Here is a 27,328-nt window from a genome sequence, read left to right as displayed (position 1 = left end):
TGGGCTTTCGGAGCCGAAGGCCCACTCATGTACCCTTGATGACTGCACTACAGAAAGATTTACGCCTCGCCTGGGCCCGTCAACACCGACATTGGACTGTTGCTTGTTCGGAAGAGTCTCGTCTCAAATTGTATCGAGCGGATAGACGTGTACCCGTATGGACAGAACTTCATGAATCCATGGACCCTGCATCTCTCCAGGGGACAGTTCAAGCTGGTGGAGGCTCTGTAATGGTGTGGGACGCGTGTAGTTGGAGTGATATGGGAGCCTTGATACGTCTAGATACGACTCTGACAGCTGACATACGTAAGCATCCTCTCTGATCACCTGCATCAATTCATGTCCATTGTGCATTCCGACCGACTTGGGCAATTCCAGCAGGACAATGCGACAACCTACACGTCCAGAATTGCTACAGAGTGGCTCCAGGAACACTCTCCTTAGTTTGAACACTTCCGCTGGCCACCAAACTTCCTGACATAAACATTCTGAGCATATCTGTGACGCCTTGCAACGTGCTGTTCAGAAGAGATTTCCATCCTCTCGTACTCTTAGGAATTTATGGACAGCTCTGCTTTAGACATTAGTCGAGTCCATGCCACGTCGTGTTGCGGCACTTCTGCGTGCTCGCGGGGACACTGCACAGTATTAGGCAGAAGTACCAGTTTCTTTGGCTCTTCAGTGCATCTTTTCTCTAATCATATATGCTTCCACAGCTTTGTGTTTATCCCCTAGGCATCCCTGTTTTTATATTATTATTTATTTTCAGGTCACAATTTTGCAACAGCTCAAACTACATTTTCCGCAGAACACAATAAAATTACGGCAGTTCTCTATAAAATTTAAACAGCAATTTCAATCGTTTTGTACTGTCAGAAGGAAATGCCACTTTCTTGCATTAATAAACATGTACGTTCCTGTTTGAGAGTAGCAGTGACCACGTTGCAACCAAAAACTTTACCTCGCTTATCAGAGTTTGATTTGTAAACCACTATCTTCATGCAAGCCCATAAAATATTTAACATTGTTAATTATACAGATCTACTGAGATAGTTCAACTATCACGTCAGCAGGAAAAGTGCGTTTGAGGTGTCGCTCCACTCCCCTACTCTCCTCTCCCGCTTCCAATAGATGGAGAGGATCCATCGTGATACAAGTACGTTCCAAGGCCGAAGGGCGTCTCCTAACCGTTCAGCTGACATTATTTTTAAATGAGTGAACATCAGCAAGTCACAGTGGCGTGTTATTCATTCCTCTCAAACAAGCAGACTGACCATATCATACCAGACAAAGACAGACAAAGAAACTTGTACTACGTGAGCTGTCCTCCAACACTGCCTAACCTTAAGGTTTTTACGTGTACTACTGATCCAGCACCGACTGAATACACGCGAACTAGCGCAGAGACCAATGTTCATAAAAAGTGCCTTCTCTTCGAAACCCTTCGGCTTACGGCATATGTATACACGAATTTCTTTGCTTATGCAATTTCTGTCACCTTTAGCTTTATTTTCCTTCTCTCTGCGGCACCTTATATAATTATTACCAGTACCACTCCGGAAGCTGAAACTGATCTCGGTGATCGTACTGCAAAGCTTAGCAAATCACTTTAATTTGCCTCAGATAATATGCAGACACTTTACCGTTGAATAGTCTACTGGCAAATTCCTTAATGAGATATAGTGGTGTCAGATGTTAAAGGTCTCGTTTCCTTTTGAGCGTTTTTTCAACAAAACATCGTGGGAATCGTACAAAGGTCGTCTCAGCATCTAAAAGAACCTAGTATGAATATTTCCTATTCTGATGCCCTGCGTCCCTGATGCCCCCTGCTCTTAAATAGACGTTGAGTACCCGTGTGAGGCACTATTCTCAGGTCATCTGTTCGGTTATCGGTCCAGCACCTCACCTTTGGACTTATGTCATATGCTTCTTGCTGTCTACAGGGAGAAAACATACTTTTCTCTGGCTCTGTGTGACTCGTCTCCATATCTATGTTGCTCACGAAATTCCCATTTTGATTCCCACTCTAACGTTTTTGTCTGCCCTTTGGTTCTTCTTCTTTTTATTATTATTATTACTATTAACATTATTATTATTGCGCCGATTAGTTTATTTTCATCGTTATATCTTGCAAGTTCTACAGTTATGTCCCATACTCCAACTTCGGTGAAGCATAACATTTGCTTATGTAAGCTACTTTTTTGTAACTCTTACTAACTTCCAAACTCTGTCACCTACGTATGCTGTGTCAAGGAGAACGACCACCTAGGCCCAGTTGATGACTAAGCACGTGGCATCCTGCGACTGACTGGTGGACCACAGCGAAAGTACTGTGCGTCCACTACAGAAATTGCATACAAAACACTTGTGCAGCTCATAACTGAATTCTGCTCTACATCTACATCTACATTTATACTCCGCAAGCCACCCAACGGTGTGTGGCGGAGGGCACTTTACGTGCCACTGTCATTACCTCCCTTTCCTGTTCCAGTCGCGTATGGTTCGCGGGAAGAACGACTGTCTGAAAGCCTCCGTGCGCACTCTAATCTCTCTAATTTTACATTCGTGATCTCCTCGGGAGGTATAAGTAGGGGGAAGCAATATATTCGATACCTCATCCAGAAACGCACCCTCTCGAAACCTGGCGAGCAAGCTACACCGCGATGCAGAGCGCCTCTCTTGCAGAGTCTGCCATTTGAGTTTGTTAAACATCTCCGTAACGCTATCAGGGTTACCAAATAACCCTGTGACGAAACGCGCCGCTCTTCTTTGGATCTTCTCTATCTCCTCCGTCAACCCGATCTGGTACGGATCCCACACTGATGAGCAATACTCAAGTATAGGTCGAACGAGTGTTTTGTAAGCCACCTCCTTTGTTGATGGACTACATTTTCTAAGGACTCTCCCAATGAATCTCAACCTGGTACCCGCCTTACCAACAATTAATTTTATATGATCATTCCACTTCAAATCGTTCCGCACGCATACTCCCAGATATTTTACAGAAGTAACTGCTACCAGTGTTTGTTGCGCTATCATATAATCATACAATAAAGGATCCTTCTTTCTACGTATTCGCAATACATTACATTTGTCTATGTTAAGGGTCAGTTGCCACTCCCTGCACCAAGTGCCTATCCGCTGCAGATCTTCCTGCATTTCGCTACAATTTTCTAATGCTGCAACTTCTCTGTATACTACAGCATCATCCGCGAAAAGCCGCATGGAACTTCCGACACTATCTACTAGGTCATTTATATATATATATTGTGAAAAGCAATGGTCCCATAACACTCCCCTGTGGCACGCCAGAGGTGTGTGGGAAACATATAAGACATCGGATGTATACTTAGAGGGGCGCTATGAATGGTATATATGCTTGTTTCACGGAGAGTGTAACGGAAATGTTGAAAAATCTTATGTGGGAGACAGCCCAAAAAGAAACCGTCAATGTCACGCGAACCCCTTTAGAATACTTCCAAAGCCGTCTTTCAGTGCAGAAGCTACAAATATTTTGAGTCCCCTACATATCTGTCCCGTACGGACCTAGATGAAAAAGACAGGCAAGTAACAGCTCAGACAGAACACTGCAACTAGTGAATGTGACGAGAAAAAATATTACTACGAAGAGACTTCAAAAAGTAGATTACACATTATTGTGTCACCTCAAGTACCTTTTAATGAACGCTGCGCTACAGTTCAGAGTGACACAGATGCGTGACACTGTTTTCCAACATAGTCGCCAAGTCTCCGTAAACAACACTCGGAATGTTCTACCAATCGTTTAGTTCCTCGACGATAGTAAACCGCTCCGTCGTCCCGAAGTCATTCGAGAGCCGCTGTATGAATGTCCTCATCGTTGGAAAATCTAGTTCCTTGATTGCCCCAACACTGTCTTTTGTGGTCGATGTTCTTCCAGATCAGCATCACACACGCCTGCGCCTCCTCGGTCAAATCGTTGGAACCTTTTTACTACGGCTGGAGGCGACACTGCATTTGGACCACATACCGCCAGAATTTCATGATGACTGCGTGTGATTTAGACGTTTTACCCACGAGAATTGCACTATCCGACGTACTTCAACTTTGGAGTACGTTTCCAATTACCGCATCATCCTACTGGCACCCTGTAATGAACCTCTTTCCGGTGCCGCAGCTTAACTGTGTTTTCAGGAAATATAGAGGATGTATTCTCTTCTGACAACGCGCTATTCTTGTTGTGCAATGGTCTTAGCGTGCGACGATCTGTGTAACTTACCAACTTTCTGAAGTCCCAGCGTACCTGGTACTTCAAACAGCACACTCCAAAATGTATTGTACATTGATTTGCAGAATATAAATGTAGATGTAGACGTTTCCAGTTGCTTTTGAATATTCACTACCTTCCTAGGTAGCTCCTTTCGGACTGCTTCCTGCTGCGGTGTCCTCAGAACAGATTGCAAGATGCGCGACGTGCACGACCGCCAGAGTCGCGTGATGAGAACTTCCTGGCGCACTTGGGCGGCGCCGCCAACTCCCACTCGGTTAGGGTCATTAGCAGCAGTTTGACCCATTTAGCGCTCGGCTGTCGGAAGTGCCGCGCAAATAAACGAGACCTCAAACTCAAACTCGCCAACCTCAACTGCTTCAGCCTATTACTTGAGTGTGCCAGTTCAGATTACTCGGCTTCAGATATTCCATGCTCGGCCAGTTATTCTGGCTGAGCGTAAAATCTTTCCCTGCTTACAAAAATCTATTTCTAAGGAACTATGATACCTACAGCTACGCGGTTTGATGCAAAGTTTTTTAACATAAAGCTTTTTATGAAACATTTCCATATATCTATGTGGGTTTCTTTTTGCAAAAGGCAGGTTCACTTGTGAAGTTTTTTATGTGCTCTGACAGCATACTCTTTCGCTAGAAAAGAAGCAAACCTAGAAAGGGACAGGAAAATGGAGCTGGCTTTTAAATTAACGAAAAACAACCTGTATAACAGTAACTCTATTTCCCTAACGGCAAAACTTTGGCTCCATAATACTGTCATTAAACCAGAATGACTTTATGCGTCAGAAAGCCTTTTGTTACATACAGCCAAAAAATCAGGTGAAACAGAAAAGAAAGGAAATTAATCAGGAAAAATCTTGGGTCAAATATACGAGAATGGGAAGTGCAAATTAAGAAGTAATAAAGAAGCTTATGAAGAAAGAGAGCAATATCAGACACGATGAGGAGGAAAAGAGTTGCATTCTATGGACACCTAAAAAGGATAGATGATAACATGATAACAAAAAGAAGTTATAACTTTTTTGATAGAAATCTCAAAACATCAATGACGTGGATAAAAGACCTGAGGGAAACGGCAATAATGGAGGAAGAAATAGAAAGAGAAAGGTTCAGAGCAAAAGTTGAGGTTTCAATGGCTCCCAGGAGAAAACAAAAAGACAGGTACAATATGGACAGAAGAAACAAGCGAAAAACACAGGGAAATGATGAAAAATTATTGGAAAGAAAGAAAGGAGAAAAGAAAGAATATATATGTTATTTCAAGTGGTCCTTGGTAAGCTAAACCAATTTTAAAAAATAGTAAAGAAACGTAAGAGCAAATTTTTTTCTAAGTTGGAACAGCTGGCGTTACACAATCACGCGGGAGAGTTGTCAGCCACCAACCAGGAAGCATCAAGTATTTCAAAACCATTACTCCGTCGGGAAAACAGCCACCTGGACACTCTTAGGACGGACTACGAGCAGCTCAGCAGAACGTGGTGACAACAATGCAGACCGACCCACCTCCGCACGTAAGGGACACTAGGTAGGATCCAACAACGTCTAGTGGGAACTGACTAAGCAGTAAAGGACCCGTAGCAAATTAGTTAAACAAATGTAGCGGAAATGAATTCCGCTGACGACTCAGGAAGAGCAGAATCAATTCCGTCATTACGAACGTCGTCGAAGAGCAGAACCTCTCCTAGGAGACATAAATACTCCACCCCCACTACCTTTTCGTACACGATTAATAGGACCTGTGGCTATCATGTCGTTCGCACTCGTTTCTCTGGTTACGGTACGGTGTGAGATTGTTTTAGTGTTGGTCTTGCACTTGCTGCCCTACGAGATGATCAGCGATACGAAGCCACAGCTGATGAAGTCCAGCACCAAATACTGACTTCAGCAGAGCAGCCAAAGCTGATGGGTAGACCGAGGGTCTACCAGCAAGACTTCGGTCCGGGACAGAAGCTGCTCTAAACTCCAAGCTCGCACAGGTCTGAAGGCCCACTATGCCGGCGAGCCAGGTGCAGCATTTGGCACGGCTACACGGCATCCGTCATCGCGGTCCAACTGAGCGGACAACGCGGGAAATGACCTGGGAGGGCCTGAGTACTCACCGAAACAGCGCGTGAATAAAAAACACACACATCGTGGTCACCGCCACCTCCGACGGCGCATAATACCTCGCCAGCGAGAAACAAAACCGCTGTACCAGGGTGTCACCGACCTCCACTCCAAGCTGATGCAGCGTGATCGACAGCCGTCGGTCCGCAAGTGGATTCAGCTGATTCTTCAGATATCGTAGCCGCCAGTCGATGTAAAAGAAGCAGCAACGACTCGTGTTTTCAATAATAAATGGAGTAATTTTGAATATTGATTTACTGTGTCTAATGACGCCCGCACAGTCCCTCGTCTGCATCCTGACGAATTAATAGGGGTTTCCAGCCCGGCAGAGGGCGGCCCTTACAATAGAAGTTCTTCTCTCTCTCCCTCTCGTTCACGTTGCGTAGTTCAGGACTGCTGCTGTCACAACAGCGTCTGTGCAGGAGAACGCGCAATGTGAAACTTCCTGGCAGATTAAAACTGTGTGCCCGACCGAGACTCGAACTCGGGACCTTTGCCTTTCGCGGGCAAGTGCTCTACCATCTGATCTACCGAAGCACGACTCACGCCCGGTCCTCACAGCTTTACTTCTGCCAGTATCTCGTCTCCTACCTTCCAAACTTTACAGAAGCTCTCCTGCGAACCTTGCAGAACTAGCACTCCTGAAAGAAAGGATATTGTGGAGACATGGCTTAGCCACAGCCTGGGGGATGTTTCCAGAATGAGATTTTCACTCTGCAGCGGAGTGTGCGCTGATATGAAACTTCGCAGGAGAGCTTCTGTAAAGTTTGGAAGGTAGGAGACGAGATACTGGCAGAAGTAAAGCTGTGAGGACCGGGCGTGAGTCGTGCTTCGGTAGCTCAGATGGTAGAGCACTTGCCCGCGAAAGACAAAGGTCCCGAGTTCGAGTCTCCGCCGGGCACACAGTTTTAATCTGCCAGAAAGTTTCATATCAGCGCACACTCCGCTGCAGAGTGAAAATCTCATTCTGGAAACGCGCAATGTGTTTTGTAATTTCATGAAACACAGTCGCCTGTTACATTTTTTGAAAGAATACACCGCCATTTGAGTGCATATTTCTTGTGTACCATTTCGGCTTCTACGTCATTACCGAGTACAATCATCTTACACCCGTAACGTTTTTTTGCAGTGTACTGTACAGGATGACATATTGTTTCATGCCATTATCGAGTACAGTGTTCTTAGACCATTAACATCATTTTACTCAGTACTGTGCAGGATGACAAATATACAGTTCAAAACATTTGCAGAACAAGATACAGTTGCCTACTACAGTTCAGTGGCACTTCCGAAGTGCCTTTGGTTGAAATCCGCCTGATGTGAAGAGCATCGAAGGACGATATGAGAAGTTAAAAGAGACTGGCAGTGTTGGTGAGAAGCCAAGACGCAGTAGATCTGGAGTGAGTGAGGACAGTCTTGATACCGTGCAACACAGTCCTCGAAAATCGATGCGTCATGTTTCCAGTGAAACGGGCATACCTCAGAGCACTGAGGTGAAAATTTTCACAAAAACAGCTGAATTTCCATTCATACCAAGAACAACTCCTGCAAGCTTTGCAGCCAGGTGATGGACCCAGATGCATATAGTTTGCTACGAACTTGCTGGTACGAATCGATGCATACAATGACTACCTTAGTAATGTTTGTCTTCACAATAAAGTGACTTTCACACCGCCAGGAAAGTAAACTACCGTAATGTCCGGATGTGGGTGTCGAAGAACCAGAATGTGGTACAGCATATAAGGGCAGCCTACGGTCTTGCCACGGTGGTAATACCAGTTCCCGTCAGGTCACCGAAGTTAAGTGCTGTCTGGTCACCGTCCGGGTCTGCCGAGTACTATTGGCAAGCGGGGTGCACTCAGCCCTTGTGAGGCGAATTGAGGAGCTACTTGACTGAGAAGTAGCGGCAACGGCCACGAAAACTGACAACGGCCAGGAGAGAAGTGTGCTGACCATATGCCCCTCCATACCCGCATCCGGTGACGTCTGAGGGTGAGGATGACACGGCGGCCGGTCGGTACCGTTCGGTCTCCAAGGCTTCTTCGGACGGTGTTTGTTTGTTTTTTTTAGATAAGGGACAGCCCGAAAGTGAACGCACAACACAATTACTGGATCTTTATTTTTTCGCTAAGCTTACCATTACGGCAACAGTTTACCTGCATATGTTGGAATTTTACAAAAAAATGGTTCAAATGGCTCTGAGCACTATGGGACTCAACATCTTAGGTCATAAGTCCCCTAGAACTTAGAACTACTTAAACCTAACTAACCTAAGGACATCACACACACCCATGCCCGAGGCAGGATTCGAACCTGCGACCGTAGCAGTCCCGCGGTTCCGGACTGCAGTGCCAGAACCGCTAGACCACCGCGGCCGGCCGAATTTTACATCGCTGGTGTTTCAACGAGTGGTGCACCGCCGCACTGAAGGTTATTTGTTCGGAAATTATTGGATAAAACCTGTCTGGAAACACGGTTTGGAAGAGAGTGTTGAACATCATGACCACGACGTTCACCAGACATAGCACCTCTCGACTTTTTGTGGTGTTACATTAAGGATATGGTTCAAATGGCTCTAAGCGCTATGGGACTTAACATCTGAGGTCATCAGTCCCCTAGACTTAGAACTGCTTAAGCCTAACTAACCTAAAGACATCACACACATCCATGCCCGAGTCAGGACGCGAACCTGCGACCGTAGCAGCAGCGCGGTTCCGGAGTGAAGTGCCTAGAACCGCTTGGTCACAACGGTCGGCTCATTAAGAATAAAGTATTCATTTCAACAGTTCCCCGTGTGCAGATTCTTAAGACACGAATAAGAGATGCTGTAGTGGGGGTGATTGAAGAGATGTTAGCAAATACATGGGAGACAAACTGATTATCGCCTAAGTGTTCTAGGCGCAGCCGGCCGAAGTGGCCGTGCGGGTCTAGGCGTTACAGTCTGGAACCGCGTGACCGCTACGGTCGCAGGTTCGAATCCTGCCTCGGGCATGGACGTGTGTGATGTCCTTAGGTTAGTTAGATTTAAGTAGTTCTAAGTTCTAGGGGACTGATGACCACAGCAGCCAAGTCCCATAGTGCTCAGAGCCATTTTTTTTGTTCTATGGGCAACAAACGTTGCACATGTGGAAGTGTACCTGTAGGAAACTGTATGGGTTAAGCTGACATTTGCAACAAACTGTGTAGTTGTACTTAGCACAGTTCCTTAGACATACATTTTTTTATACAGGCAAAGAATTTACACTCACTCTGTTGTCTGTAGTAATCGAAGGCTAGTTGGGTGACAGCGCAGGGACAACTGGACATTTTTGGCAGCGGCTGCTGGTACTGTCATTGTTTGATGGTAACTTGTCCGCTCTAAATTGCGACCACCGACGAGATGGGGGAGTGGTAAGAGGCTACACTCACATTCGGGAGAGTGGTGGTTCTAATACCTGTCTGACGATCCAGATTTTGGTGTTACGCGGCTTCCCTAGATGGCTAAAGGCTAAGATGGTTAAAAAAAAAAAAAGAAGCCGTTTTCCTGTCCAATTCTCCACCTGTTGCAGCTCGTGCTTCGTATCGGTTGGTCTCGTCATTGATCGGACATTAAAAAACAATCTTACTTACTTCCTTTAAATTTTTATCTGCAGCCTACTAGTTAAAGTTGATAAAGTTAGAAAACGCTGGTATAGTAAATACTAAATACGCCTTAACTATTCCCCTTAAAAGAACACTCTTGTCACTTTGGAGTGCTGTAGATGGTATAGCATCGGCACAAGATACACTAAACTAAAAGACTAAACTCCGCCCTAACAGGCCATGAAGGACCAACGGTACCGACCGGCCGCCGTGTCATCCTCAGCCCGCAGGCGTCACTGGATGCGGATATGGTGGGGCTTGTGGTCAGCACGCCGCTCTCCCGCCCATATGTCAGTTTCCGAGACCGGAGCCGCTACTTCTCAGTCAAGTAGCTCCTCAGTTTGCCTCACAAGGGCTGAGTGCACCCCGCCTGCCAACAGCGCCCGGCAGACCGGATGGTCACCCATCCAAGTGCTAGCCCAGCCCGATAGACCTTAATTTCGGTGATCTGACGGAAACCGACGTAACCACTGCTGCAAGCCCGTTGGCACAAGACACACTGCCAGAGGAAAAAAAGGGAAGCACTCAGAAGACATGGTCCGATGTTAGCGTAATTTCGTACGTGTACACAAAAAAATTGTTCAAATAGTTCTCAGCATTATGGGACTTAACTTCTGAGGTCATCAGTCCCCTAGAACTTAGAACTACTTAAACCTAATTAACCTAAGGACATCACACGCATCCATGCCCGAGGCAGGATTCGAACCTGCGACCGTAGCAGTCCCGCGATTCCAGGACTGCAGCGCCTAGAACCGCTCGACCACAGCGGCCGGCACGTGTACACACCATCGGCTGGTATGTAAATGACAAGAACTGCAATTTTCTGTCATAGTTACAACAGCTACCACAGTGCATTAGAGCCGGCCGCGGTGGCCGTGCGGTTCTAGACGCTGCAGTCTGGAACCGCGGGACTGCTACGGTCGCAGGTTCCAATCCTGCCTCGGGCATGGATGTTTGTGATGTCCTTAGGTTAGTTAGGTTTAAGTAGTTCTAAGTTGTAGGGGACTGGTGACCTAAGATGTTAAGTCCCATAGTGCTCAGAGCCATTTGAAGCCAAAGAGTGCATTAGCGTCGTTCATCTTTAAAGTTTTCAGCAGGCCTGATAGAGTATATAAGGTGCGTGAACGGCGTCAGATCATGTGTGAACACTGTGAAGGTCACGGAGGAGCTAAGTACTCATGTGAGACCGCTTTATTAGCACCTGACACAGTTTGAAAGGGTCACATTGTGGGTCTCCCATGTGGCCAGCTGATGGAATCCTTTTTTTTTTTCATTTCATTTATATCATTAAGAGTACAAAGTAACCCACAGCCTTGAAATGTAAGGTGGGTCGTATGCTTTTGAATCTAATAGCAAAGACTTTTCATTGTTACAGTCTTATTGGTATAGAGTTGTTAATGCTTTAAAAATATATATATAAAGAACATAATATATAAAAAATTCTCTGAGGTTACAGCGAATTGAATGCTTAACAATTGTTAAAATGGTTCCATATAATTTGTTACTACATAGTTGATGAGAATATAATTTATACAATGCAAATGCCAAAGAAAAGATGGAATCATTCAATATCCAGATCTGTGGGCATTCAGATGTGATAGCTGCGCTGTGTTGGACTGCGTGGGACACGAGAGCAGGCATACTCGTCGCCGAGATCTGACCGTAAGAAGTGAGGATCGCCGTATCTTGTACTGAGCACATCGTAACCCCTTCATACTTGCGCCTGCCGTCCGAGTAGAAGTAATAGACTGTCTATAAAAGTCTGTGTCGTCCCGCATCTTTGGTCAGAGACTAGCACCCGCCGAAGCAGGGAATTATCGTCCCGTGCGTGGGCTGCCGTTGACACCACAACACACACGGCTGCGTTTGGAGTCGTGCCACGACTGGGAAACACGGACTGCTGATTCACGGCGTCGCATTGTGTTCAGCGTTGATTCGCCGTTTTGCGCTACCCCTGGAGAATGGACCAGTTCTTCGAATGTTTTCTAGAGATAACGATATTAGTCCAGGCGACATGGTATGGGGAGCCATCGGATATGACTTGAGGTCACGCCTGGTAGCGACTGACGGAACTCTACTGGCGCAACAATAAGTCACGGTCATCCTGCGCCATCATGCGACACACACGTGATGCTATTCTCCAACAGGGCAAAGCTCGGCAACACAGGATAGGTGTCTCTATGAACTGTCTGTGTGACTCTGAGGTACTCACATAGCCAGCAAGATCCGCAGATCTGTCCCCAATAGAATATATTTTGGATCAGCTTCGACTTCAACTCTGTCCAAGTTACAGTACATGGGATTTGAATGACCAGTTACAACAGCCGTGGGCCAGCTTGTTACAGGAGAGGATACAAAAGCCTTATGACACCCTTTCCAATTGAATCAGTGTCTGCATTCAGGCTACAGGGAGCACAACGTCATACCGTTATGTGTGCTTACACGACTAAGTTTTTCGTAAATTTGACTCAGTGAAATAACATCATATACCCTTTCAACTCGTGAAGTTTCGTTCGGTTCTCCCCCATCGCCCTTTCTGGATGCTCTACCTTTTCCTATCGGGCAGCGGTTTATAATAGTCAGAGGTTTAAGTGACGATAGCGCGTCTGTGATGTTCAGACAGGACCAGCGTGCTGTTTTGCTTCTCTTGACTGCCCCGAAGGGCAAACACAGGCAGAAATCTATCGGATAATGAAGAATCTGCATGGGGCTAGATGTGTGTGGAAAATCTCCGTTGAGGAATGGTGAACTAAGTTGTGGGTCCTGCTGCTTCATGATAACGCACAAAGCGATACCCTCAGATGTCGTAACGCAGAAGTTACGGCAACTCCAGTGGGAGACACTCCAGCGCCCGCTCTGTAGTCTTGGTCTCTCCCATGCGATTATCGTGCCTTCAGTTCCTTAACGAAAGCCTTGAAGGGTCGACGATTCCTGTTTGACCGGGATGTGCAGCAGGCAGTTACGGACTTTCTCACGCAGCAGGACGCACTATTTTAATAACGGTTGTCTTCAACCTGATTGCTGCAGTACTCACGGCGATTTTGCCTGATTGGTATATCGATTCTGGACTGTACGGCCTCCCAAAGGAAACTTTTTGAATGCCCCTTATAGCGTTCATCGTACAAAAGTGTCTCTGGTGCGCGAACACATCAATATTCGGCATACAAACAACGTTTTAAGTACCTACTTGATGTGGTCTCAACTATGGACATGTGGTTTATATCACCTTTTTTTTTCTTTATTGTGATTTCATTCCCCTGCCCCATATGGGCAGGGGAGGGCTGTCAGCAGCACAATCCGCCGCTCTTCAGCCGAGTGACATGACAACTAAAACAAGAATAAAATAATACATACATAAGGAGATCAAAAAGGGGAACATAAAACAGAGTAAGGGGAGAAAATGGAGGTAAAAATACACTGACACGTAGACGTTCATTGGGGACAGTTAAAAAAGTCACCAGAAAGTTAAAAAAACACAGTTGGCGATTCATAAAACACAGAGAAGACACTGGATGCGCATGCACAGGTTAAAAGTTGGCCACAGTATTAAAAACACTCCGAAACAACACACTTAAAACCCACTTAGAGCACACACGACGAAGAATAAAACTACCAGATGGGACCTGCCGAGGGAAAGGTCAGAGACGATGGAAAAGGTGGGGAGAGCATGGGGCAGCTGGGGAAGCGGCGGGATGAAGAGAGGAGGAGCAACCGTGGGTTCACGAAGAGGCAGGAGACACATGGGGTGGGAGAGGAAAAGGGAAGACAGGGCAGGAGGGACCGCAGAGACGCTGAAAGAAGGCACAAGAGATGGAGGGGGAGTAGGAGGGGAAATCCGCTCAGAAGGAGGGAGGGGGGGAGAGGGAGCCCTGAGGAAGAGGCAGGAAGAGGGGGTTAGAGCTGGTAGGAAGGGTAGATGTCAGGGCGAAGCTCATCATCTGGGAGGGGCAGACGGTGGAAGTTGTGTTGGGAAAGGAGATGGAGGGTGTGGAGATGGAGAGAGGGAGGGACACAACGGTAAAGGCGCGTCAACTGGTTGGGAGTGGAGAGGAAGGGAGACACCAGGAGGTGAGGGGGATCAAGGCAGTGGACAATATATAGTGTGCGGATGTGTTCAAGGAAAAGGAGAAGGTGGGGGAAGGGGATGAGGTCATAGAGGATGCGCGTGGGGGACGGAAGGCGGATGCGGAAGGCGAAGCGGAGTGCATGGCGTTCGAGGATTTGGAGGGCTTTATAGAACCGGGGAGGGGCGGAAATCCAATCGATGCTGGCATAACAAAGGATAGGGCGGATCATGGATTTGTAGGTGTGAAGGATGGTGGAAGGATGCAGACCCCACGTCCAGCCGGACAGGAGTTTCAGGAGGCGGAGGCGGTTGTGAGCTTTGTTTTGGATGGTAAGGAGATGGGGAGTCCAGGTGAGGTGGCGGTCGAGTGTGAGGCCAAGGTATTTGAGGGTAGGAGTGAGGTGGATAGGACGGCCATAAATGGTGAGGTAGAAATCATGGAGGCGGAAGGAGCGGGTGGTGCGGCCTATGATGATCGCCTGGGTCTTGGAGGGATTAACACGGAGGAACCACTGGTTGCACCAAGCGGTGAATTGGTCAAGGTGGGTTTGGAGGGTACGTTGGGACCGTTGAAGGGTAGGATAAAGGGCTAGGAAGGCGGTATCATCAGCGAACTGGAGAAGATGAACAGGAGGGGGAGGTTTGGGCATATCAGCTGTGTACAGGAGATAGAGGAGAGGGGAAAGGACAGAACCTTGGGGCACGCCGGCAGAGGGGTAGAAAGTACGGGAGTTGGAATTGTGGATTTATATCACCTTAAGTTGTTAAATTTTGTCAGATGATGAGGAGTGAGTCTAAACTAGTCGTATAATACCGATGAGCCGCAACAACATGATGCACCGTGAGATTGAGTGCCGTCTGGCCGTTCTGTGGGCTCGTCAAGCGGTAAGGGAAATATACAGGGTGCTCCATTGATCGTGATCGGGCCAAATATCTGACGAAATAAGCGCCAAACGAAAAAACTACAAAGAACGAAACTTGTCTAGCTTGAAGGGGGAAATCAGATGGCGCTATGGTTAGCCCACTAGATGGCGCTGCCACAGGTCAAACGGATATCAACTGCGTTTTTTTTACATAGGAACCCCCCAATTTTTATTACATATTCGTTAGTACGTAAAGAAATATGAATGTTTTAGTTGGACCACGTTTTTCGCTTTGTGATAGATGGCGCTGTAATAGTCACAAACATATGGCACACAATTTTAGACGAACAGTTGGTAACAGGTAGGTTTTTTAAATTAAAATACAGAACGTAGGTACATTTGAACATTTTATTTCGGTTGTTCCAATGTGATACATGTACCTTTGTGAACTTATCATTTCTGAGAACGCATGCTGATACAGTGTGATTACCTGTAAATACCAGATTAATGCAATAAATGCTCATAATGATGTCCGTCAATCTCAATGCATTTGGCAATACGTGTAACGACATTCCTCTCAAAACCGAGTAGTTCGCCATCCAAAATGTTCGCACATGCATTGACAATGTGCTGACACATGTTGTCAGGCGTTGTCGGTGGATCACGCTAGCAAATATCCTTCAACTTTCCCCACAGAGAGAAATCCGGGGACGTCAGAACCGGTGAACATGCGGGCCATGGTATGGTGCTTCGACGACCAATCCATCTGTCATGAAATATGCTATGCAATACCGCTTCAACCGCACGCGAGTTATGTGCCGGACATCCATCATGTTGGAAGTACATCGCCATTGTGTCACGCAGTGAAACATCTTGTAGTAAAAAAAAAAAAAAAAAAAAATCAAATGTGTGTGATATCTTATGGGACTTAACTGCTAAAGTCGTCAGTCCCTACGCTTACACACTACTTAACCTAAATTATCCTAAGGACAAACACACACACCCTTGCCCGAGGGAGGACTCGAACTTCCGCCGGGAGCACCCGCACAGTCCATGACTGCAGCGGCCTAGACCGCTCGGCTAATCCCGCGCGGCATCTTGTAGTAACATCGGTAGAACATTACGTAGCAAATCAGCATACATTGCACCATTTAGATTGCCATCGATAAAATGGCGGCCAATTATCCTTCCTTCCATAATGCCGCACCATACATTAAACCGCCAAGGTCGCTGATGTTCCACTTGTCGCAGCCATCGTGGATTTTCCGTTGCCCATAGTGCATATTATGCCGGTTTACGTTACCGCTGTTGGTGGATGACGCTTCGTCGCTAAATAGAACGCGTGCAAAAAATCTGTCATCGTCCCGTAATTTCTCTTGTGCCCTGTGGCAGAACTGTACACGACGTTCACAGTCGTCGCCATGCAATTCCTGGTGCATAGAAATATGGTACGGGTGCAATCGATGTTGACGTAGCATTCTCAACACCGACGTTTTTAAGATTCCCGATTCTGGTGGATGACGCTTCGTCGCTAAATAGAACGCGTGCAAAAAATCTGTCATCGTCCCGTAATTTCTCTTGTGCCCTGTGGCAGAACTGTACACGACGTTCACAGTCGTCGCCATGCAATTCCTGGTGCATAGAAATATGGTACGGGTGCAATCGATGTTGACGTAGCATTCTCAACACCGACGTTTTTAAGATTCCCGATTCTCGAGCAAATTTGTCTGCTACTGTTGTACGGATTAGCCACGACAGCAGCTGAAACACGTACTTGGGCATCATCATTTGTTGCGGGTCGTGGTTGACGTTTCACATGTGGCTGAACACTTCCTGTTTCCTTAAATAACGTAACTATCCGGCGAACGGTCCGGACACTTGGATGATGATGTCCAGGATACTGAGCAGCATACATAGCACACGCCTGTTGGGCGCTTTGATCAAAATAGCTATACATCAACAGGATATCGACCTTTTTAGCAATTGGTAAACAGTCCATTTTAACACGGATAATGTATCACGAAGCAAATACCGTCCGCACTGGCGGAATGTTACGCGATACCACGTACTTATACGTTTGTGACTATTACAGCGCCGTCTATAACAAAGCGAAAAAAGTGGTCCAACTAAAACATTCATATTTCTTTACGTAGTACACGAATATGTAATAAAAAATGGGGGTTCCTATTTAAAAAAAACGCAGTCGATATCCGTGTGACCTATGGCAGCGCCATTTAGAGGGCCAACCATAGCGCCATCTGGTTTCCCCCTTCAAGCTAGACGAGTTTCGTTCTTTGCAGTTTTTTCGTTTGATGCTTATTTCGTGAGATATTTGGCCCGGTCACTATCAATGGACCATCCTGTATAAGCAGATCGGAGACGAATGGGAAACGATTCTAGCGACGACATGGAGCGCAAATGTAGAAAACCACCGACATAAGCGATTTGAAAAACGGCAAATTTTATGGCTCTGAGCTTGGAGACGAGCTTATCGGATGGCGAAGCTGGTCGGATGTTCTCGTGCTACTGTCCTGAGAATCTATGTGAAGTGTATGAAGAGCTGTGAAACCACGAATAGGCGAAAAGGTGTTTGACATTCACACCACATCACATAAAGTAGAGTTCGGAGGCTTCCTAGTATTCTAAAACAGGATAGGCGGCAATCTGTGTCAGATCTGAGGACGGAGTGTAATGCTTGTATCGGACACATTGCTCTGCGTACACTGATGAACATGGAGCTCCGCAGCAGATGATCCAACGTGTTCCGATGTTGACCTAACGAAATCCTCAATTACGATTGCATTTGGCACGGGATCGTTGAAATTGGACAGTGGATCAATCGAAACACGTCACCTGATAGGATAAATCACGTTTCTTGTTATACCAGGTCGATCGCCATGACCGTATATGCGCCACACAGGCCACTGTGACAGTATTATGTTGCGTAAAACATTGACCTGGGCTTCCATCGGACTTTAGTTATTAATCGGAAGTATCATGACAGTTGTGGAGTACGTGAACATTACTGTGAACCACCTGCATTAGCCCGCATCTCGTGGTCGTGCGGTAGCGTTCTCGCTTCCCACGCCCGGGTTCCCGGGTTCGATTCCCGGCGGGGTCAGGGATTTTCTCTGCCTCGTGATGGCAGGGTGTTGTGTGCTGTCCTTAGGTTTAAGTAGTTCTAAGTTCTAGGGGACTGATGACCATAGATGTTAAGTCCCATAGTGCTCAGAGCCAGAGCCACCTGCATTACCTCGCTCTTCCCCCCCCCCCCCCCTCCAAAGCTTGATGTCTTAACGGATAGCAACGGCATCTTCCGGCAGTATAACTGTTCGTGTCATAAGGCCATAATGGTGCTACAGTGATTTCAGGAGAATGATAGTGAACTGACGATGTCTTGGTTACCATATTCACTTTATCTGAATCCGATTGAACGTATCTGGTAGGTTATCGGGTGCTAGCTCCGCGCCTATAAACTACAGTCTCGTAATTTACGGAAATTAGTTACCCTGTGAGTGGTCATCAGGTGTCCTATGCTCCGGGAACCTACCAAGGACTTTTCGACGCCATACTACGTAGAATCGGTTTAGCAGCTTTAGCGGAGTGAGAATGTCCGCCATACAACTTTCTGAAGCAGCGAAGTACGACTTAAAGAATACGTTGCTGCGTCTGGAGCGCGGGGAGATTTTCACCGCGAGGCCGCTAACAGGCAACAGTTACGAAGGCGTCGGCAGCCGCTAGCCGCGGAGCGGTGCGTGCACTGGACCCTGCCCATGGGCCCCTGACAACTCGGCTACCCGGAGGACAGCAGGTGCTTGAATACACCAGGAGCCTTCATTTCGGCAACGCGTGTTACTGACAAGCACAAGAAGGTGAAGAGAGCAACAGGTAAAATAAACGATACGCAAGTAACTGAGAAACTGATAAATATTACAGGCGATTTATTGGTTTAGGTAAAGAAAAATTTTCATGCTAAAATTCTCACGCACTATGGCGGTACTATCTACTCCCATTTCTCCTCTGCAAGCTTTCGGTGAGTACTCCACATCCCACTGCTTAGACTGTTTCTCGAGCAGAGACGCAGAATTGCCGTCTCTGCCTTCATCCCCAACGAAAGCCCAAGTTACCAAAGTAGCTGTCTATTTCAGGAACCGCTCCTTGGTGTCTGCGAGGGGGAAGCGACGCCACTTCTTCCTCTCTTATCTTGTTCTTTTGTTCTTAGTCCAAAGAAGCATCCAGACCGTTCATGTGCAATGTTACTGTCCCGCTGGGCTTTGAAACCAATGTCAAGGTCACGTGACGAACAGAATGAGGCCGAGTGCCTGTCAGTACGCATTATGCGTAGTCAAGATCGGTAATACCGTTTTTCTCACTCCAGTTAAAAATCTTGCATTGATTTGAACCATTTAGTTACCTACTGTTTTAGTATTACATATGCAGGATTATAATTAATGTAAATTTTGCAAAATTTCTGATATTAATGAAATGGTTTTAGTAATAATATTCATCTAGCAAAAAGTGTAACAAAATTTGAAACGTTCTATTTACAATTCTTTCTGTATATACTTTTATACAACTTCAGGAATTAGTTTTTCTTCGGTAAATCCCCCTCTTAAGCTACATTGTGCATCGTCTGGTCCTCACAGAACTGGAAAATAAAGTATAAATTTAGTAGGAAGAATTTTTTTCTCAGTCGATGTTTCAAAAATACTTGCAGAAGTCGTCAGAATAGACATCTGCTCTTATTCTTTACCCCAGTTTTCATGCAAACGGGGTTTATGTTTTATGCCACTACAGATATTGAAACAGCGTGAAGACAAGATGCCTCGGGCATGGATGTGTGTGATGTCCTTAGGTTAGTTAGGTTTAAGTAGTTCTAAGTTCTAGGGGACTGATGACCACAGATGTTAAGTCCCATAGTGCTCAGAGCCATTTTTTCGAAGACAAGAAGCATAATGTTTTAGAAAACATCGATTATTAAGGAAACTGTTCTAGCGTCTCTAGATTTTTATAGAAGTTAAACCAAACTTTAATTAACTGTAGTTGAAAAAAGGAAATCGTACAGTTAAGTGACTGAAACTTCTTCGTATCAATATTCTTATACACATATTAATAAAATTCCACATGCCGGTAACATTACATGCCACTGTCCGATGCAGATGGCACCCTTATATATTTCTCAGAAATGGTAGCACAACATCTGATTTATGTTTTGTTCCTAGATAAAAAGAACCTCTGTGTAAAAATATTCTAGCGAAAAATGTTTGGAGCATATTTATGTTTACTCGTCAGTCAGATAACTATTCTTTTTCAACGCAATACTAGAAAGATTCCTTCCTACATCATAACCGAGCAAAATGTTACGAGTATTGCTGATTACGTAAAAGAAATTTACGATGTTCGCATCATGTACAGAGGAAAAGTATGGCCGTGTAATTAACATTTGATAAATTTCTGCACATATTTTTATGAGACATACACAATGACCTTTATGGACAAAGTCGTAACATTTATACAATACAAAATTTTCTTAAGCCGAAGACAATTCGCATGTGCTCGGCAACGGCATTACTCATTAGCATTACCCTATAATTCAATGGCTTACACGCGAGAAATATGTTAGCAACATTTTGACAGCGGTAAAATAACCCATGGAATGTTTTTCAATACTGCGACCAAACGTTGCGCAAGTATTCACGATCATAATAAAAAATTTGGACTGAAAATACTACAATAAAGTAGATGCCCGTCAATTGGTCGAGACGTTGGTTTCTTTACACTGATGTCATGTGTTGCCAACTTGATCTACGGTCTAAGGTGACATGCTGCGACAACCAACTACAAAACGTCACATCAAAACTAACATGTGTCGGTAGTACGGAAGATTTCGATGAAGGTCCATCACAGTTCCGTTAAAATAGAGAGGGCTAAAAGAAGATCTGAAAACACCAGTCCGAATACACCTCCCAGTCCAGTGAAACTGTAGTTTTTAAGATATTAAAGAAAAAAATGTCAGGGCTTTCGCTTCGAGAAATGGACGTAGCCGCGTGGGATTAGCCGAGCGGTCAAAGGCGCTGCAGTCATGGACTGTGCGGCTGGTCCCGGCGAAGGTTCGAGTCCTCCCTCGGGCATGGGTGTGTGTGGTTGTCCTTAGGATAATTTAGGTTAAGTCGTGTGTAAGCTTAGGGGCTGATGACCTTAGCAGTTGAGTCCCATAGGATTTCACAAAAAAAAAAAATGGACGGAAACTCCGTAAAATCAAATAAGATCGAACGGACAGGGTTTCAAGACGGATGTTGTCACATATGAGACGAGGGCGACAACCACTGCTGCCATCATTCTCAACTTTGTAAAAGGACATTGATACTGGAAATACCAATTGTTGTCTGCCACTGAAGCAAGCTGAAGTAGACTTCTTTCTGAATTACAAATTTCTGATTTACAAACGCGGCAGCAAGTGTGTCGGAAGCGACGATTTGATCGCGGCGTGAATGAAGAAAAATAAATTTGTGGCGCACCTGACTAGAAGAAGGGATCGGTTGGTGGGACACATTCTGAGACATCAAAGGATCACCAATTCAGTACCGGAGGGAAATGGGGGGGGGGGGGGGGGTGAAATCGTAGAGGGAGACCAAGAAATGAAGACAGTAACCAGATTGAGAAGGATGTAGGTTGCAGTAGTTATTCGGAGTTGAAGTGGCTTGCACAGGAGAGAGTAGCATGGAGAGCTGTTTCAACCACTCTTCAGACTGAAGTCCACAACAATCTGTCTGATCATATGTTCTCGAGTTTTAAGACAAGTTTGCGCAGAGTACTGCAGAATATTTAAACAAAAACAGTATTTTTTCTGTATAATTGGCAATTGTTTTCAGCATTTGACAATGAAAATTGTACAATCAAAAAACTATTCATATTGTGCCCTCTTTTTTTTATTTCGGTTACACAGCCACTTTCGAAAATATTACTGTTTCCCAAAATCTTAAAAGTCACACGAAACTTGTGGTGTGCTTTTTATAACGACGAATTTGTTAATGAGTTCAGTGAAACGCTGATCCTGCAGGTCCCTATTTCTTTTTTAAAAGCAGCTGCATGTACGCATAGACGTAACCGCGTTCCATGCACCAAGTTGAATTTGTTTCAAAATCTTGACGATACCTAGCGTAATCTTCTTCAATTTGAATATTTACTTATTTATTTCAGCATTTATTTTACTTGGCATTCTTCCATCTAACGAGGTATTGTTGGACTTTTATAGATAACAGTGCAATAGGTTCAGAAACAGTCGTCTTCCAGGTCACCGAGTTCAACTACGTATTGTGTATAATAATAATCCTTGTCTAAAAATAAGAAGAAACGTTTAAATCAACAGAACATTGCAGAGTCCCATTTTAGAGCCACCTGATTGCGACAGACAGTGTTTCTATTGAACCAAGTTTTAATTACGCTCCTTATTTGCTGCTGTTTACTAATTAGTTCACAACATCTAACAGAGTTCACGTTTGGTTTGTGGTACCATTACGAAGGGACTTCTAAAAGTGAGTGACACATTATTATGACAGGTCAGGTAACTTTTACTGAATGCTGCGCTACACTTCAAGCTGACACGGATGCATGACACTATTTTTCAACATAGTCATCAAGTCTTTGTAAAAACGGTCGATACGTTTCACCAGTCGTTCAGTTCCTCGACGACAGAAATCTCCTCTGTGGTCACGGGGTCATTCGAGAGGAGTTGTATTATTGTCTTCATCACTGGAAAATCTCTTTCCCCGCGAGTGGACATCGTCCTTCGTGTTCGTTGTCGCTGGCCTTCCTTCCCGTCTGTGCACCTTGGTCAAATTGTTGACACATTTTCACTACGCCTGGATGCGTCATTGCAGTTGTCCATACATCACCAGAATTTCACGGTGAATCTTTGTGCAATCGTACTCTCACGTGTACTTTAACTTTTCCAATTAACAGTTCCAGTTTTCCTACTGGACTACGTTTCCAGTTGCCGTGCCATTTCACTCGCACACTGCAATGCATCTGTTATCTGTAGCGCAGCAAAACTGTGTTTCCTGGACACCCGAAACATGCACTCGTCTGTGAATGCGCAACTCTTCTTACGTAAAGAGTATATCTTACTTCCTGAAATCCCAAAGTATTTTCTCAGTTTCAAATACATTATCACAAAATATGAGCGTAAACGACTGTCAGACGTATTATCGATTCCTTAATATAAGTCAGACGGAATAGTTACATTCCCATTCGGAACTGAAAAAGGAGTACGGCAAGGTGATTCCATATCACTACAACTACTGTAGTCAGTCCTAGATGAACTTTTTAAGCATCTAAACTGAGAAAACGTAGGAGGAATGCGGTTTAATCGAACATGTATGAACCACCTGCGTTTTGACGATGATATTACAGTACTTGCATGTAAAGCAGATAAACTTTAATAACGAATACTAGACGTTAATAGAGAAATTTTGAAAGTAGCCTTGAAAATCGATTAAAACAATAACACAACAACGTTTAATCTACATTCCGAAAAGAAAGTAGCACAGGGCCGGCTGGAGTGGCCGAGCGGTTAAAGGCACTACAGTCTGGAACCGCACGACCGCTACGGTCGCAGGTTCGAATCCTGCCTCGGGCATGGATGTGTGTGATGTTCTTAGGTTAGTTAGGTTTAAGTAGTTCTAAGTTCTAGGGGACTTATGACCACAGCAGTTGAGTCCCATAGTGCTCAGAGCCAAAGTAGCACAGGAAAACAAGGTGTATTAGAGGGACAGACTGACTTAATTAACAGGGACGGAAAGGAAGAAGGAAGAAAGATTAGGTTTTAACCTTACGTGGACATAAAGGTTAGCAGAGATGAAGCACAAGCTCAGGCAGTGTCAAGGATGAGAAAGGAAATATCCCGTTTTCTTTAAAAGGAACCCTCCAGCAATTTTCCTGGAGCGATTCAGGCAAATCTCGGATAACCGAAATGAGGATGGCTGGACGCAGATATGAACTGTCAGCCTCTCCAATGCATGTCCAGAGTGCTAACCACTACGCCACCCTGCTTGGGGGGGAGGGGGGGAGGGGGTTGGGACGCCACGTGTTGCCAGGCGAATAACGAATAAATGGTAGAAAAGATGAGACAATGATACAATGGAAGGTGGGTGGAGGACATCAGAATACACGGAGGAGCTTCATGGATACGCGACGCTTGCAAGTATCTGAAGGACGCGTTGGCAAGTGGTCCATTTGGAATGACTAATGTTGACGATTCCGAACAGTACGTATATGGAGGAAGAAACAGTATTAAATCGCACTGAGAAAACGTAATTGTTTTAGTATGTGCGTTGCAAGCTTACACAAATTTATTAGTTTCGACCTGAAAACAGGCTTCAGAAGTCCTCCCCACTATTAAGGGCTGAACCTTCCACAGCTTGTATTGAAGCATATCTCGAGCAAGAAAAGATGCTTCATAATTGACAGATATTGCTTAAAATGTCGAGATGATATTAGTGATTTCTACTGGCCGTACGTCGAGAATTAATCAGCCAATGAGATGCTCGAGTAACGTCCGTGTTTCGTCATTGTAAGATCATTTGGTGTTACGTGGCAACGCAAAAAATGACTATCAACTCGCATGTGGATCAAGAACATCTGCATTCAGTTGGCAGGTAGGCAGTTTCAACATTTCTTGTGTCTTCTTCGAACAACTCGTAAAATGCAGCAAATGACAAGTGTGGTGAACAGTTGCTTCAGCTAACTTTCTACTTGTGAGAGTGTTGGGGGTGAAGCTAAGAGTTTCGAGTTCATTCAGACTTCGTTATGTTATAACAGGATTTTTGCCTGTTTCACGCTTCACGCTTCACGTTGGATACAGGTTACTATAATTTACAATTATGATGTTAAGATATACGTTTGATAACTGACATTTATTGGCGGTAGTATGTAGTCGAGAATAATCACAAGGAGTGTACAGTTGATGTACGTTATGAAAGTTGAACCTTACTCTAAAACGAGCTATGATCAGTTGTAGGTTGCCTATCTAAAGGCTTCCAGGGACGATACAATTTTGATTTTCAATATTTCAAGCAATTATTGACCGAATTTTAAAGTAATCTACTCACTAAGAGGTATAAACTATCATTAAAGCTTTCGCACAACAAATGAAGTTCGAAAGTTAAAAACTGTTAAGTCTTGGGACATCGTAAATCATGGTACTCACATTATCCACGCTATATTAACTCAGTATCTGAGACTGAGAGCACTTCGCTTCTTCCAACCAACTTTGCGCGTAACTTCAAGCCTTTACGAAACTTTTCTCGCTAACAACCCCCGCAAAATAATGAGAGGAAAATAGTTTATCGCATACTACATTTTCGCTGTTCATGCAGTAGAATTTCTGCATCAGGCATTACGTTTTAATTTGTTAGTTCTTTACTACTGTTTCTATTCACAATACATTTTAAAGATAACAATCATCATATACCACTGAATATACCGGCAAAATTATATCATTGTACAACTTATAGCTCGGGAGATATGACGCCATAGACATTGAGATGCGTGAAAGACTATCTTTTGTTATAACGGATCTCAAACTACCCGCACTATACTCATCCAGTCAGTAATCGGAAACTAATGAAACCAATGTAATTACGATTATGGGTCTTCAACTATAAAAAATTTACATACTTCACGTGAAACGTTTAACATATTGACTCATTTGTTAAGTAATCAGTAGTTTGTAGCTGTTTCATAGATGGTAGTTCGATTTATTTAATGAAGGATTGCTGGTAATTATTAATTCATGTCTCATTTCACTTTATCTACAGCAAAGACCCAAACGGCCAAGTAATACACAATGCGCGAACGCACGTCGGGGCTACGATCTTCCAAACCGTTGCGCGTTTGCACACTCAGCTTAATTGCCGGGTGCATTATTACAGCGGCGCCCACAATAACAACCAGTCTTTAACCAATTTATTTAAAATGTGCAAAACTATGCGTCCGTGAAAGCGTATTATAGAAGTGCGGAGCCACTGTATCTCACTACGTTTTTTCCCATTGCTGCTCGATGCAAGCTATCGGTAAGTACTGTTCGCTGCGGTTGTCGACCCACACAACGAAACAGCTATGGGTGGCTGGCTGATCTGCGAAGCTGCTAAGGTTAGAACTAATGCTAGGTGTGAGTTGGCGACTACGTAGCGCAGTTAGTAGCAGCTGCGGCACCTTTCTGCTGGACGCGACGCGTGCCGGGTTTGCTGGCGCGGGCACACTGGCGGCTCTCCAGCGTCCGCTGTCGGCCCGCGGAGCGGTCTGAGGGCGCGCCGGCTCTGCTTTTAAACGGGACGCGGGGGCCGCAGTCGGTGGCGCCGCCTGCTGCGGACCTCTGCCTACAGATGGCGCGTCAGCCGCCACTGATCGATGCTGAGCGACGGCATGCGGCGTCAGCAGGGATTCCGCCTCTCCACGGAGCAGCAGAAGGACGTCTCATCCAACGCGGCTTTCTCGAACCCCTAGTTCGCGACGTCACTATGGCACTCTCAGACAACTTACCTGAGTTCGCCGGACATCGAGTTCAAGTTCTCTTCGCGGCCCACTTCATTTATGTTTTCGGCGACTTCCATAACCAGCATCCGACTATCCTTTGCTATGCAAATGTTGCACGGATCTCCACTCCCCCCCCCCCTCCCCCCTATCAAGTTCTGTTAGTCCCTCCAGATCCTTGAACACCATGCACCATGTATGAATGCAGAGTCCAAAGCTGTGAGTGTTCTTGATAGCTGCAGGTGCAAGTCCACAAGAGCACGTCCATTTGCATCCAGCTGCTGCCTTGTGTTGGTAATCCTTTCTCGTAATAATGCAAAGCTGGCACGACGAAATATCCTCCTGGTGGCAGCGGTGTTGATATGATGGGATACCATAGCAAATCGTGGAATGGTCTTCTCGTCGCGGCAATGCAGTAGGAAGGCTAGCGAACTTAACAAATTTGCCTTCTTGACGCGCAGCTTTCCGAGACGTTTTACGCTGCGCCACGTTTCCTCCCCGTAGAGGTACGTAATGTATGAATGCAGAGTCTCGCGGCGATAACATTGAATTAAATGTTCTCGGGTTTCCAACCGCGTCAATTGCTTAAAACTACACGAGCTTTCGGCCAAGCACTCCTTGGCCATTGTCAAGGTGGGCCCTTATATACAGTAGCTGCCGGCTGTGACGTCACTGGTGCCCGTGACATTGCTATATATGGGCATGTATTGAGTCGGCGTTCGATGTGCCCTCTTCAACAGCGCGATCGCTGGATTCCACGCAGCACTGAGCTGCAAGCCGTCTCTATTCAGGGTGTTTGCGGTAATTTTTATTTCAATAGCTTCCTTTATTAAACTGTCCTAGAGCCCGTTAGTGCGAGCCACGACAGAGGTATCGT

At 45.3% G+C, this 27,328-nt stretch overlaps 1 protein-coding gene across 1 annotated transcript in view; it reads right to left on the bottom strand.

Annotated features, from left to right (window-relative positions):
• Positions 1–26,229, bottom strand: part of LOC126177158 (tubulin polymerization-promoting protein homolog) — a 127,159-nt gene extending 100,930 nt beyond the window's left edge. The window contains exon 1 of the mRNA XM_049924433.1: positions 26,134–26,229. The gene's annotated coding sequence lies outside the window, so the exon portion shown is untranslated. The remainder of the gene's footprint in view (positions 1–26,133) is intronic.
• Positions 26,230–27,328: the final 1,099 nt, after the last annotated feature.

This window comes from Schistocerca cancellata, chromosome 3, assembly GCF_023864275.1.
Source record: "Schistocerca cancellata isolate TAMUIC-IGC-003103 chromosome 3, iqSchCanc2.1, whole genome shotgun sequence".
Classification (NCBI taxonomy): Eukaryota; Metazoa; Arthropoda; class Insecta; order Orthoptera; family Acrididae; genus Schistocerca; species Schistocerca cancellata.
Note: the sequence above shows the minus strand (reverse complement) of the source record. Positions and strands in the feature narration are given on the sequence as shown.